General features: G+C 40.3%; 1 long non-coding RNA gene across 1 annotated transcript in view; it reads right to left on the reverse strand.

Moving 5' to 3' along the window:
* The window catches only part of LOC138176539 (uncharacterized), a 100,340-nt gene that overhangs the window by 1,546 nt on the left and 83,722 nt on the right, over positions 1–15,072 (reverse strand). The window contains exon 2 of the long non-coding RNA XR_011172328.1: positions 410–524. This is a non-coding gene — a long non-coding RNA (uncharacterized lncRNA). The remainder of the gene's footprint in view (positions 1–409; positions 525–15,072) is intronic.

Raw genomic sequence — 15,072 nt, forward strand, 5'->3', positions numbered from 1 at the left:
CACCTTCCACCCATACCCACTTATGCTTTATCTTCTCTTGAATATACCAACTTTAATTTAACTCTATAGCCTAAGAATTTCTTTCATAATGTGGAGCTCTTTCTTTTTCCTTTTGACTTTTTTACATGGACTAGGAGGCAACCTACCATAGACATTAGTCTGACCTTAGTGTAGATCTGGCAAGTTTCACAACACAGGTCATAGGAAAAATGCCAAAACTAGAAAGGACCTTGGAAATAATTTACTCCATCCCCTCATTTGATAGGAAGAAGAAAACAAAACCCAGAATGAGGAGAGGGCTTGTTCAAAATCCAGTAGCTTCTTAGTGACCCAGTTAGGGACTAGAACCCAAGTTTCCTGTCCCTCAGGTTGGTGCTCTTCCCATTCCATGCTACTATCTTTATCTCACCTGAAGCCACTGTGTCAGAACCCTCTGTTTCCATGGAAGGGAGTTCAGGAAACTGATTTTCAGCCATAGCCTCTTCCTGAGTCAGCATCTCTTCTTCATTGTTCTGAGCCTGGACCTGGATGGTCAAGAAGGCAACAGTTATGAGAAGAAAGAAGGTCTTCATGGCCTGAGGGTTCCTGGTGCCACAGAGTCACTGATGAAATAGTAGCAGCCTGCTTGTCTCTAGAGAGCAGAGAAAAACGGATCCCTTATTTATACCAGAGTTCTGGGAGCAGGATCAGAGCCTGCAACCCACAAAGAAGGGAAAGCCTAAGAATTCATGGGGACAGGTGGATCTGATGTCATCCATCCTCCTAAAGCGGCTTTGATGCTCTTTTGATCTTGTAGATCCCATCCACATATGTGCCAAAGTCTCATTTATTTATTTTGTGCCTGTTTCCCAGCTGCCTGATTATTTGCCTCCTCCATAGTCAGGGCAGATCTAAGGAATCCTTTAGATTAAAGAGAAAAACTCCAGGTAACTTCCTTAAAATTATTGCCATCCATGACAAACTTGACACTGCTAGATTTTTTTCCAAACTTAGTTGAATCTCAACTTTATGCAAGTGAAGTATTGCTCACACCTGTAAAGTCTGATTGATTTCTGGTTGCTACCTTAGACTAAGGCCACAGACAAAATGACAGTTTTACAGGGTAAGATTAAGGCCTTGGCAATATTTTATATTAGGATTAGTTGAAGGAATCATGGTATGTAGACCAGAAAAGAGGAGATTTAGCTGGTACATGATAACTGACTTCAAATATTTGAAAAATTGTCTTGGAGTCCCCCGGCTATTGATGACCTAGAAAAAAAGTTTTTCATATCAAAGATCTTGTGCTGCCAAATGGTTGAGGCATATCTAATTTTATTAGTGGAAATTAAATGGACTTTGCATTACCATCTATTTTGCTGCTTAACCCTGAAGACCACTGTACCTTTCTATGTGGTTTGTATCTGTTAGGTATTGTTTCTTTCAGTGAATTCCTTAAGAGCAGAAACCATCTTTGCTTCGCCATTTGTTACCCCAGCACTTAGCACAATATGATTAATAAATGCTTTTTAATTCATTCATGGAAGAATGAATAGATTTTTCTTTCTGGTGGGTCCCAGAGGACGGAACTGAGAGAATGGTTGCCAAATCCAACCTTTTACTTGTTCTCTTTTTTTTTTTAATTTTTTTTTTTTTAAGCAATCAGGGTTAAGTAACTTGCTCAAGGTTACACGGCCAGTTATTTCTGGGTGTGGTGCTGAGTGTCTGAGCCCGGGATTCGATCTCCAGGTCATCCCAACACTGGAGCTGGTACTCTTACTCGCTGAGCCACCTGGCAGCCCCTAAGCAATTGGGGTTAAGTAACTTGCTCAAGGTTACACAGCCAGGTGTTTCTGGGTGGGTGCTAAGTGTCTGAGCCCGGGATTCGATCTCCAGGTCTTCTCAACACTGGAGCCGGTGCTCTTACTTGCTGTGCTACCTGGCCGCCCCTTACTTGTTCTCTTGATACCATCTTCTCCTGCCTCCTCTAAAACCTTGCATATTCAATCAGTCCCATTTTTTCTTTTATCTTTTTTATATACTGCCTCTTTTTTTGTTATCTGAAAACACTTCTGTCTTCCTTGTCCTAAAAACTTAGTTTATAAAAGTTTTTACCTCCATTTCCATACCTCTTATTTTTCTCTCAGTCCTTCAGAGTCTGACTTCCTAAATCCCTAAACTCAAACCATGTTCTCCAAGGTAAGCAATAATCTTTTAATGCCTAAACAAAGTGCCCTTTCCTCAGTGCTCATTCGAAATGAGTTGACATCTTTGGGCATCCTCTCCTCCTCACTTTGCCCTCACTTCTCCCTTATGTCTCTAATTCTTAGTTTATATCCTGCTTGTCTAATGCCCTAGGACTCCTCAAAGAGTCTCCTTTTTATAGAATCTTTCTGCCACCCTGAAATGTAAGCATCTCTTAAAGTTGCCATAGGCTTTCTTGTGATAATCTCTTAAAAAATGATACTGGATGCAATCTATGCATCCAATGCCTAAAGCTCTCTCCTGAACTTCATCCTTATACTACCAGTAGTATATTCAGTACTTCTCTCTGGATGTGCCAGACATTTCATGCCAAATACGTCCAAAATGGAACTTTTAAAATTTTATATCAAACCCATACCTTCTCCAGACTTACCTATTTTGGTGGATGGCACCACAATCCTTCCATATATTTGGGTTTACAACCTAAAATTCATCCTTGATTGTTCCCTCTTTCTCAATCACATAGCCATTCCTGAGCCAACACTGGGTCTTATCATTGCCCCCCCCACCACCAACAGCTTTGATATCTATTCCCTTTTCTCAACTTAATAGCCTCAGTATCTCATTTAGGACTTCATCATCTCTCCCCTGGACTTTTATATAAGTTTCTTTATATGTTTCATAGATTCTCCTCCATCCTCTTTTCAATTCATCTTCTTCACAGTTGTGAAATTGATTCTGAGATAAAATCTAATCATGTTGCCATTTTGGATAGGGAACTCTAAATCTTCAAGGGCTTGGATATTGTGATCTTTTCCCTATGTCTTCTCTTCTGCAGGCTAAACATCTTTAATTTCTTCATTGTTCTAACCCTTTTTTCCTTCACAAATGAAGACGCTCAAACTGGGAGAGATCAAATGAGAACAATTTAACATAGTAGTAAAAGGGATGTTGGAGCTCAAACCTAGGGCTCCTGGCTCCTAAGTCTAAAACTGCTTCTAGTATGACAAAAGGGACTATAAGTTGAGATTGCCCTCTCAGCACCCCGAAGTCCGCCAATGCCACCAAAACTGTGTTGTCAAAGGGTGACTTAGAGAAAGACAATGTATAGTTGTATAGATAATCTGTTTAAAATCTTCAAGAAAAGATTTGAGAGACCATGGATTACTCTAGGTATGTTACACCTAGCCAATGCTACTCTGGAGTTGAATGTGGTCAAAGGCACACAGAATTTTCTGAGGATCCTAAAAAGAGCCAGGAGGATAGGTCCCTCAACATTTTGTCCTAACTATTTTTCTGCAGCATAACCCCTTAAAGATAAATAGCTCACCAAGTAACTGAATACCTTTCTGTGCCCTGCTCTGTTCTGGGTACACTGAGAGGCTTGGTCTCTGTCCTCAACAACGCATCAATCTAGTTAGGAAACATGACCAACAGGGAAAATTAAGTGAACTGAAGATGATAGAAGATTTGTATGGAGTGAGTGGTGGAATCCAGACTGTCAGTCCTGCAATAAAATCAGAGAAAGGTGAGACCACATAGGGCTTAAGTTGCCAAGGATTAGCAAGGAGGTAAGACATGATCTGATTGGTGAAGGGTTGGTAGAATTTGGTAAGGTGGAAGGGAGGAGTTGAGGATACTGCTGGTTGTCAAAAAGAAGATACTGAAAAAGGTGGGAATAATAATAATAATAGCTAACATCTATAGAGAATTTTAAAGTTTGTAAAGGATTGCATGGATGTTATCTCATTTGCTATTTATAACTACCCTGTGAAGTAGGTAGTAGTATTATCTCCATTTTAAAGATAAAGAAAGTGAGTCTTAGAGAAGATGTGATTTGCTCAAGGTCACAGAGCTAGTAAATGTGTGAAACAGATTTTGAACTCCAGTTTTTTTGACTCCACGTGTAGACCTCTATCCATACCCCTCACCTCTACCATATGGAGGAGAGTCAGGTGGAAGTACAGAGGCAGACTTGGTAATGTTAGAGCCCCAAGCCAAACCTCAGGGAACACTCCATCAGACCCTGAAGAAGCCTTGACCTGATGAGCGCTCCTCATGAGGATAAGGCTCCCAAAACTGTGGCACTGGGGCCTGATCTATAACTCCACAAAGCAGAAGTAGCCAGCCCAAATGACTCCAAGAGGACTAGCCTGGTACAGTTTGAGTTCCTTACACACAGTACTTTGTACTCATCAAAAATAATTGATCATCAATTACCTTGTTTAGTCCTCATAGCATTCTTCAAGGCCAACTAGCACGTATAACAATCTTACTTTTCATCTAAGTAAACTAAAGTCCAGGGCAATTTGAAGGATTTCCCCAAGGTCTCCAGCCTTCAATATGAAGGAACTTGCTCTGCTCTAGCTCAGCCTCTGGTACACTCTGAGCCTGAAGGCTCCAACAAATAATCCATCTATTAAACACATATTTCCGTCTCACCCTCAGGTAAAAGGAGTGCCCAAGGATGAAAAACAGTTAAAGAAGATAAAAGCAGTCAGCAAGGAGATGAAAAGCAGCTGGGAAGGAAGTGCCCAGGGATCTCAGATGCCATCCACTAACAACCTAAACACTATTTTTAAAATTCTTGTCCACAGTTGTGTCCCAGGTCAATCCACCTGGGGGCACATTCACCCCAACTTTCTAGGTCTACACCCAAACTTCTTTGCTTCCAATAGTCGTGGTGTGATGGAAATGTGGAGGCCATGGGCAGGCAGCTCCCCAGTTTGAATAGTATCCTGACCAGTATCAAGGGTCAGTACTGTATGACAAGTTAATTTAGTGTCTAGTACTAGTATCTAGTACACAATTTAGTACTCTTTCTTCAGTCTCTTCTAGTCCCTCTGGGGAATACTACTATAACGATGATCTCTAGCACTTTAGACTCCAGAATAAAAGCAGGGTAAAGAGATAGGTACCATGTGGGATTCGGGAAGAAAGGTAAGGGAGGCAACATCTCTGTCTCAGGAAGAAAGCATAAAGAGCCCATAGATATGGCTCTATCTGGAGATAAGGAGTTAGTCAGATGGGGAATGAGTAATAGTTTTTACAAGTTTATTCTGATTGGAGTTCAGATGGACCAAGAGGGTCAAAGGGAACAGATCAGAGGAACATCAAAGGGATACCCTCAATCATCACCCCATGTCAACAGCTGAGTCACTTCCCTGCACCTAAAGGACCTGTATAAATATAGCCATGGGCCCTTTCCATCATCACTGCTGAGATAACTTGAGTACCTGCTGTCTACTCAGTAATAACAAAAATCCCAAACTAGGTACAACCATGAGGTGCCTCTGCCTCCTCTTTGGCCTTCTTTTCTTGGCTGCCCATGTCATAGCTAAACCAGCAGAAGAAGCTATAGGATTCAGTCCTCAGGGGGAAGAAATGGAACCTGGAAGAGAGATGGAGGCAGTAGCTGCTGGGGAGACTGACCAATTGACTTTGAATGAGGATGCCCCTCAAGACTTTGTCCTGGCCAGCTCTATTCCAGGTAAGAGGACAACATGCCAGGGTAAGCTTGCAGATGTTGGGCAAAAACAAGAGCCAAAAGTGATGGCCTTCAGATTTGCTTCATCTCAGCTACTTAGCACAGGGTCCAGATTATTTTTTTTCCCACTTGGGCATAAACCTTATACTAAATGAGAAAAGTTAAAGCCTTTGGGTAAAGGTCATCATTGTTCATTCGCATGCTTTTCTTAGAGGAGAAAGTGGAAAGTAGAAAGTAGAAAGAGAAAGAGAGTGAAAAGAGAGAGATAGAGATGGAGACATCAGATAGAGAGATCAGAGAGATAGAGATGGAGAAATGCAGAGAGAGAAAGAGGAGAGACAGAGCAGTTGTGGGGCAAGGTGCACTCAGGGCAAGAAATAGATCAAAAATGAAAAAGTGGCCCTACTTTGCCAGGAGATAAGAGAGGAAATAATCCTCCCCCAGGCACTACCAGCTTTCCTCAGACTCTGCATTTAGATGTGCATATTCTTCTCTGTTTACATGTTTCTAGGTTTATAGCTCTGCAGCTGGAAGGGATCTTGAAGGTCATTTAGATGAGAAAATTGAGGCCCCTGGAGGTTCAGGAAGTTGAATTACTTGCCTGAGGTAAAAAAGATAATAAAGATCAGGACTAGGCTTAAGGGATAGTGATGTAAACTGCTTTCAGCAGGTCCTCAAATGTGGAGAATTCCCTGATTCAGGTGGCCTGCTGGTCTCCACCTTTACCACTACTGCCCAAGGCTCAACACAATATCCTGATTTGTTCCACACTCTAATTGTGTGCTGGTTAAGGTCTCTCTCTCTCTTTAATATCTTCATTCCCACCCCCAAAGTCTCTTCACTGTTTCTTGACTACTATGTCCTAGCATTGAAGAACTGGGGGAGTTTGGGTCAATCACTAAATTCCTCTAAAACCCAATTTCCTCATCTGTAGAATGAGGAAGTTAGATTACATGGCCTCAGACATTCCTTCCAGTTCTAGGTCTAGAGCCCTGTGAAGTCTCACCAGCACACCAAGCAGGATCAAGCTCTTTATCTATTAAGCCCCTTGCTTTAGAAAAATAAACCAAGATATAACTGTTCTCAGCCTGGTCCTTGTTGGGGAAGTGCTAACATGTATGCTGCATCAAACAACTTCTAATCTCGCTTCCAAGAATCATAGGTTTCAGTCCTTGGTTCTGCCAGTAACTTGCAGTATAACAAACCATTTCATCTCTCTCAGCTTGTTTCCTCTTGTGCAAAGTGAGGAGGTGGGACTAGATGGATTTCTCTCCCTGATAGTCTTAAAACTATGATTCTACAATCTTCCCAGAATCCTATACATCAAGAACTGGAATTATTCTCCACAGGACAGGCTTACAGAGCCTAATGTGTGATCCGGATAGTACAGCTATCTGGTAACCATTCTCAAACTCAGCTTCCTTGAGAGCAGTTTCTTCCTATTATGCCACACATGAAACTACCCATCTCCTGGAATGACAAAGTATAATTTAAGGAAATGGAATCTGGCGTCGGGAGTCCAGGGTTCAGGGTTTGCTTTGCCAAGATCCAGCCCAATGAGTTCAGAAAGCTTTGTAATTCCTATTCTTAGGAGTAGGTACTGCAGCATCCTATTCCTACAGGGGAATTTCCATCAATTCCCTGATAACCAAGGAATTTGGTAGGCCTTTAGTATTCTAACCCTAACTCTGGCCTTCAGAGAAGCCTGTCTGACATCATCCTATATATGCCAGAGAAGATTACAGAAGGGCAAAAGTGAATAGAGATCAGGCCAGTGAGGTAGCTTCTATCTGGATTCATGAAGGCATGTTGGGGGAAAAGGGCTTTGAAAAATATCAGCTGGGAGGTGATTTTTCAATGTTATTATCTGGGTCTTTCAGTAATCTTATGAGTAGGGTATTGCGATAATCAGTAAATCATCAATCACTTATTAATCATAGGTGTCTGATTTAGAACTAGAAGGGACCTTAAAGGTCATCTATGCTAATCCCCTGATTTTCAAGATGAGGAACTTGGGACTTGCAGAGCAAGGTCACAAAGCTAGTCAATATCCTAGTTGGAATGTGAACCCTCCAGGGCTCTACCCACTATACCACATTCCCTTTTTGCAAGCACAGTTATAAGGGGCTGAATTTGGAGTAACTGATCTGTATTCCGAGGTGACAAAGACAAACTCTTCCAATCTTCTTTCTGCACAGGGCAAAATAGAAAACTAACTTACCAACGCTGTTCCTGCAGAAAGAGCTGCCCAGAGAAAATACGGAGAGGTCGTTGCCTAGCGGGTTTAGCAGGCTACATTTGCTGCCCACCCTAAGCTCTGAGAGCAAGGAGCAACACAGAACTTTCTGGCTGTCCTTGAGCATCTACTGATTGACTATCCACTCTTCTGCATGCTATTCATGTAATTAAAACACTATCCTTTGAGACTTGTGTTTGTGTGGTGACTGCATAAGCTATTTTTCCAGAAGTTCTCTTACTTCTGAAGCTCATTAGGTCTCTCAGAGGGTTTTTGACTCACTTTTTTTTCTCCCTTAGAGATTTTGATCTCTCTGATCAGTGGTCCTTTCCCTAATCCTTTGGGTAAAGATAATATCTGACACTTGTCTAGTCTTTACTAAACTCATACAAATTCCCATTTCTATGGTATTGAATGTCCTTTTCTCACAATAAGCTGGTGAGGATGGTAATGAAAGTAGGATTACAGAATATAGACATCATCTATTCTGATTCTCAATTTGATAGCAAAGGAAAATGAGGTCCAGGGACACAAAGTGTTTGCTCAAAATCATATCGGTATTGCTTGGCACAATGGGGATTCCAACTGTTGCCTTCCCATTGCTATTTCCACTGCATCACATCGTCTCGAAATTTCAGAAGAGAAAATTGAGTCCCAGAAAGGTTAAAAAATGTACTTCTGGGCACAGAGCTTGTCATTTCTGAGGGACTATTTAAACCCAACCTTATTTCACATTCCTCCCTTTCAGATACCATTTGGGAACGTTAGAGAGCTCTCTATTTCCTTCCAAACTTCCCATTTCCTCTACTGGATTTTCAGACTTCAAGCACAATGTTTTGTCTGCAACATCCAAATAGCAAATATTGGAATCATATTTACTCCCTCTCCTATTTGGCAAACTCGTTTTTGGCATTCATCTTTTTTGTTTCTCTTAAAAAAAATTTTTTTTATGTTGTGAACTGATACACACAAACTCAAAATGGCACTCTCTCAACAGAGCAACAAAAATGATCTCTTACATTTGTGTCAGACTTTTGTAGTTTACTGTTCACTTTATATTTATTAACATGATATTGTGGTGGAAAAATGATTTACTATGGAGTCAGAAAAATTTGTTTTTATATCTCAGCACTATTACTTACTAATTTTTAGACCATGATAAATCTTTTATGTCCTCTGGACTTCCTTTTCTTAATCTGTAAAATGGGAGATTGGTAGATTTTAGATCTAGATACCTCTAGATTTTAACTCTATGGATCTATGAGCTTATTTACTTCCTCAGAACAAGCCATGTGGGAGAGACAAAGTAGGGATAATTAATACCATTTTCAAAATGAGGAAACCAAGTATCAGAAAAATGAAATAACATGTCTAAGGTCAAAGAGCAGAAACCAGAGTCCCAGTTCTCTGAATCCTATTTCATTGTTCTTTCTAGCAGGGTGAAGTGACTTGTCCAGAGTTACACAGCTAGTAAGTGTTAAGTGTCTGAGGGTGGATTTGAACTCAGGGCATCCTGACTCCAGGACTGGTTCTCTGTAGATTAAACTCAAAAGGATGTCCTGTGTACTATTTTTTTTTGAGATCTGGCTGTTAAACATTCACTACTAGGGCGGCTAGGTTGCACAGTGAATAGAGCACCAGCCTTGGAGTCAGGAGGGCCTGAGTTCAAATCCAGTCTCAGACACTTAACACAAAAACTAGCCGAGTGACCTTGGACATGTCACTTAACCCCAATTGCCCTCCAAAAAGCCTCCCCCCCCAAAAAAAAAAACCCAAATTCACTACTAGCACACTCCTACCCCACAGGGATAATTGACTTAAATGGAATTCCCCAATAAGATGATGGAAAGATCAATATTAAAAGTCTTAAATCTAATGCTTCCCCTTTGGCATGTGGTAACTCAAACTACCTCTCAATCTTTCCCTTTAACATTAGGAGAACATATCTTTCTTACTACTTTTTACTTATTTATTTTTTATGGGAAGTGGATCTGCCTCCATTTAGTATCAAGAGGATTGACTACACAGTAGATGTCTATGAAAAATAACTTTAAGGTTACAAAAACGTACTCTGATTTCCCTTCCATTAAGACAAAATATACTTCTTTGTAACTTCCCTCCATTGCTTCTCTTTCTGTCCTTCAGGGCTAGGCTGCTGAGTATAGTGGGAAAAAGAAATAAATTCATCCTCAGTTACCCTGAATTCAAATCCTCCTGGCTCTATTCTATGTGTCCTTACGCAAGTCAGTTACTATCTCAGAACCTCAGTTTTCTCCTCTGTAAAAGGAGAAGATTGGAATGGATAAACTTTGATGTTTCTCCTAGCCTAGTCTATGACTTTTGAATGCTATGATCCCTCTTTCCTGGCAACCCTTCAAACACTTGATCACACTTATCATGTCTTACCACTAATGATTCTTTACAAAGCTTCTCTTCTCAAGAGTAAACATTCTCATTTCCTCCCTTTGATCCTTCTCTGAAATGATCTCCAGTCCTTTGAGTATTCTCGTAGTTCTCTGGACGTGCTCCAGTTTCTCCATATTTTTCCTAGTGTAGGAGGTTGGTCAAGGAAGTTCTCTGAACAGCCTGATGAGCATACAGGGCAGGGATTTTTGTTTGGGACTTCTGAAATAATCTCCCTGAGGACAGTTTGGATCTGTACACTAGCACTTTGCTGAGAGGAACAAAAACATCTTTGGATTACATTTCAACACTTGGGGCAGCTCTAAGATTAATTCATTGGTTTGGAACCATTTTTTTGCCATCTCCTAGAGAAGGGTCTTTATTGATGGTGGCTACCATCCTCCCTTAAGATGAATTGGTTGGCTCAGAATCTTACAAGGATAGACTCTTGCAGGAGCAACTTCATCTTGGGGATGACTAAATAAAACCACCAGTAGATCAACCCCCCTCCCCAATTTCCTCTTTTCTTTCTTTCTTCCAGAAAGAGTCTGAGAATATTGCAATTCTTGGAAGGTAGTGTGCTGTCCATAATCCAATATTTGGGGACAAAGACACATTGATGAGATGCTCAAGCCCAGAAGACCCAAGAGGAGAACTCCCAGATCCCAAGTTCTTGCCCCACTTTTTCTTTTCTTTTTCATTAGTATGAATGAAAGACCAGAGATCTAAAAATTTCCCCCACACACATTTTCCCCACACAAGAAATGATTGTGACTGGGGCAATGATAAATAGAGAATCAAGAATTGCTAGGAAGGCAATGACAATGGAACAAATGGCAATTATGGAGAGAATTTCCTAGACAGCCTACCCCTGGAATCCAGTATTCTAACAAAGAAGGCAGATTTCTTGGGCAGTGCTCAACTCAGAGGTTCAGGAACCCAGTGTTCTATTGAGAAGAAAACCAACTGACCTTTTGGCTAGAGAAAAGACAACACACCTAGCTGCCAGTGATGATAAAAACTAAATCCATCATCTGGAGGAACACGGCACCTAGATTTTGTATTCACTCTGATATTATAAAGCATTACTGGGATAGTGTGGATCTGATGGGAAGTGGGTTGTCAGTTTAGCTGTCTTAAGTATATTTCCTATGAAGTATCCCAAGCACCCAAAGCAGTATAATAAATTTGAATGTATTTTTTTTTATGGGGTGAAAGAGCAACACTAGTATTTTGAGGAATTTCATGTTTAGCAGTTGGGTGACACGGTGGATAGAATACTGGCCCTGGAGTCAAGAAGCTGTATCTTTCAGAGTTCAAATCTGACCTCAGACACTTACTTACTGTGTGACCTTGGGTAAGTTACTTAACCTTGTGTGCCTAAGTTTCCTCACCTGTACAATGAGCTGGAGGAGGAAATGGCAAACCACTCCAGTATCTTTTCCAAGAAAAAACCCAAATGAGGTCATGAAGAATTAGGCATGACTGAAAAATTACCTAACAACTGAAGTCTAGGAGCTCCAAAGTGTGTTTTCTTTTTTAGATGGTAGTTGGGTGAATGGATATAGGATATGAGCCATCAGAAAGTCAAATATTGAAGTAAAGCATTCCTAGTGGAGTGACAGGCAGAATCACAGCTGATCTCCTGACTCACAATAAATCTCTTTTAGAAATGTGGGAACTCTTGGTGAAGAATTTTAAGAAAGTCACAGAAAGTCATTTTCCTTACTGAGGTTGATGGAGGGAGATAGAAAGAGAGATCTGATGATACTAAGGTCTAGATCTGCCCAGAAACATGCCACATGGAGCAGCACAGTTCAGGGAGCAGCTTTAAAAAGTTAAAAAAATTAAATTAAGTGAGAAAAATGGAGAAAAAAATTAGAAAACAAATAAAAAAATTAAAAGGGAAGTAAAATCTCGATAGAAGATATACAAAACCTTGTCCATTTAATAAACTCTCTGAAATTTAGAATTGATCCAAAACCAATACAAACTATGAAAGCAAAGTCAAAAGACTGAAAGATAGTAAAGAAATATAAAGTATCTCATGTCAAAAAACATCTTACCTAGGGAATGGATGGAGGAAAAAATTGAAATCATCAGTGTACCTGAAGCTCATGACCCAAGCGAAAAGAGAGAACTTTGATATCCTATCCCAAGAAATATTTGAAAAAGAAAACTGTCCACATCTCTTACAACCAGAAGATGAGTTGGGTTGTTATCCTTTGTTCCTGAAGAGGACCAAAATGACGTCAGTATGTTAGAGTCAAATTACAGTGTGTTTGACTGGCTGATTAGACTAACACAAGCTTGGAATGCTCTACCACAGGCTGCGCACAAATAGTTAATGTGAGCAGTTAGAGTGGATTCTCTAAATTTGCACATTACATGTTTATTTAGAGCTACTTCCATTCTGTTTTGCTCATAGAGCTCAGCACCTTCTCTGATGAGGGCATGCCACACTGGGTGGTCCTGTGCTAGTGTCTCCCATGTCACACAATCAATTCCAGAGTTCCTAAGAGAGACCTTGAGAGTGCTCTTGTATTGCTTTTTTTGGCCGTTGTGTGAGCACTTGCCCTATGTGAGTTCTCCATAAAATAATCTTTTTGGCAAGTGTACCAGAAGATGAAGTGAGAATAGAAAGAACCCACCAATCACCTCCTAAGAAAAACCCTAAATTAAAACTTCCAGGAACATTATAGCCAAAAAGAAGAGTTTTCAGGTAAAAGGAAAAAAAAATAATGCAATCAGCCAGGAGGAAAGAATTCAAGTACTAAGGAGACAGTCAGTATTACACACCATCTAGTAGCCATGGGAAGGAATGGAGAGCTTAGAATATGATATTCTAGGAGGCAGAAAATATAAGCTTATGTTGCTGACAACCCTGAAATTTCTTCCTTGTACACCCATGGTGCTTAGTAGTTCTTCCTGTAGAAGGGAAAGAATTGCATTCATTGTTTTTGAGCTTTTGTAGTTCCTTTATGTGTGTCCTGAATTTATTGATTTGTGCTTGTAAGTCATATGTGTTTTTAGATTTTTTTGTAGTGTGAAATAAAGACTGTCTAGTACACAATATTTGAGTTGCTATTTTGAGTGTTTGTATGAAAGCTGAAAACCCCTTTCATTCACATCAGTGGAAAACTAGCAATGAGGTATGTAATGAGTAAAAGAGAAAATGACACTTTAAAAAGAGATTACCAGATCAGATCTACCTATGTGTGTTTATTGCCCTGGGTACTGAGCCATGGCTCACACTAAAATGTGATCTGTAGAACTTAAAATCTTTAGATTTAGTCTAAGCATAGCACAGCACAATGGGACTATCATCTTTTGTAAACTATGTCTTTCCTAAAAAGAAATAAATTACTAAATTTCTTTAGTAACCTGAGACAGCGCTGGCTTTTTCTGACTGCCATGTGGACTCATTTTGCTCTTGCAGTCACCTAAGACTCTTATTCACACAGACAATTGTCTAGGTATGTCTCTTTCATTATATAATTTTGTAGTTTAATTTTTGGAACATGGGTGTAGGATTTTAAATTTATCTTTTAAATGTAATTTTCTTAGATTATGACCTTTAACATAGTTAAATGACATCTTTTGGGATCCTGACTCTGTCATGCGTCATGTTATGTATCCCTTCTAACTTGGCGTCAGCTAAAAATCTGGTAAGTAGGCCATCTAGGCTTCATCTATGCCTAATACTGAGGGAATTGCCAAAACTTCTAATTACTTTTGGGGGCTCCATATAGACAAGTAAATATCTCAGAGAGCTATCTGCCTCCTGAGTCAGGAGTAGCAAATGGGAGAAAAGTGTCAGTAGTTACCACATCCCAACAGGATGTAACCCAGGTCATAGAGTGCCCCAGTCAGGGAAGTGAGTGGCTATAGGGTTTCACCTTCCCCTAGCCTAGAAGTGAAAACATGGAAATTTAGGATGGGGGAACAAAACACAGAGACCCTGCCAAGACCTGTATGGGGAAGCATCAGAGCCAGCTTTTCATATTAGTGTGAAGTAGGTCAAGATTTCCTCCTAAGACCTTCTTCTTACCCTCTCTTCACTCTTTAGTTTCCTTCCTCAGGAAACCTGTTTCTTGGGTCTCACCTCCACAGGACACCCTTACCCTCAGCTAACTGTGAGCTCACTTCTACCAATGTGATGGACAAAGGTGACCTACCCCATCACTCCCAGGACATTTGCCTGTCAGTGGGAGGTGCTGGAAAGTTAAAGCCTTTATGAGTCAAGTGAATGACTCTCTAATGTGGAGTTTTAGCGCCTATAAAAACCAAAGGGAGAGCTGTTTTTGAGTAGAGAGTCTCTGGAATGGCCTCTCTCTTAGATATGGACACTTGAAACAAGACAGTTTAATTGCTATTGTTGTGGATAGATGTGAAACCTGATGTCAAGTCTTTCTTCAATGATTCTTTTGCCTCTTGTACCTTACACCTACAAAACCCAATAAAAATGATTGAATTGAATAATAGCTCACATTTCCAGAGTTATTTATACGCTAAAAGTGATTTTCCTACAACAGTTCTGTGATGTGTGACATGTAGTCTTATTTTCTCCATTTTACAGATGAGGAAAAGAAGCCCCAGAGAGACTTTAGCGGCATTCCAAATCACAGCTGGGAAGTAAAGTGGAGTCATAAGACTTGGGTTCAAGTCTCAGCTATATGTACAGAACTCTTTCTCTTTGAGAGGTTCTCAAACTCTCCCAATTCACAGAGTCCTTAGGGTCTCAGTGATGTTTTTTTTTTTT

This window comes from Petaurus breviceps, unplaced genomic scaffold (genome assembly GCF_028583685.1).
Source record: "Petaurus breviceps papuanus isolate PSGF00001 unplaced genomic scaffold, PetGlider_PUasm1.0 89893, whole genome shotgun sequence".
Classification (NCBI taxonomy): domain Eukaryota; kingdom Metazoa; phylum Chordata; class Mammalia; order Diprotodontia; family Petauridae; genus Petaurus; species Petaurus breviceps.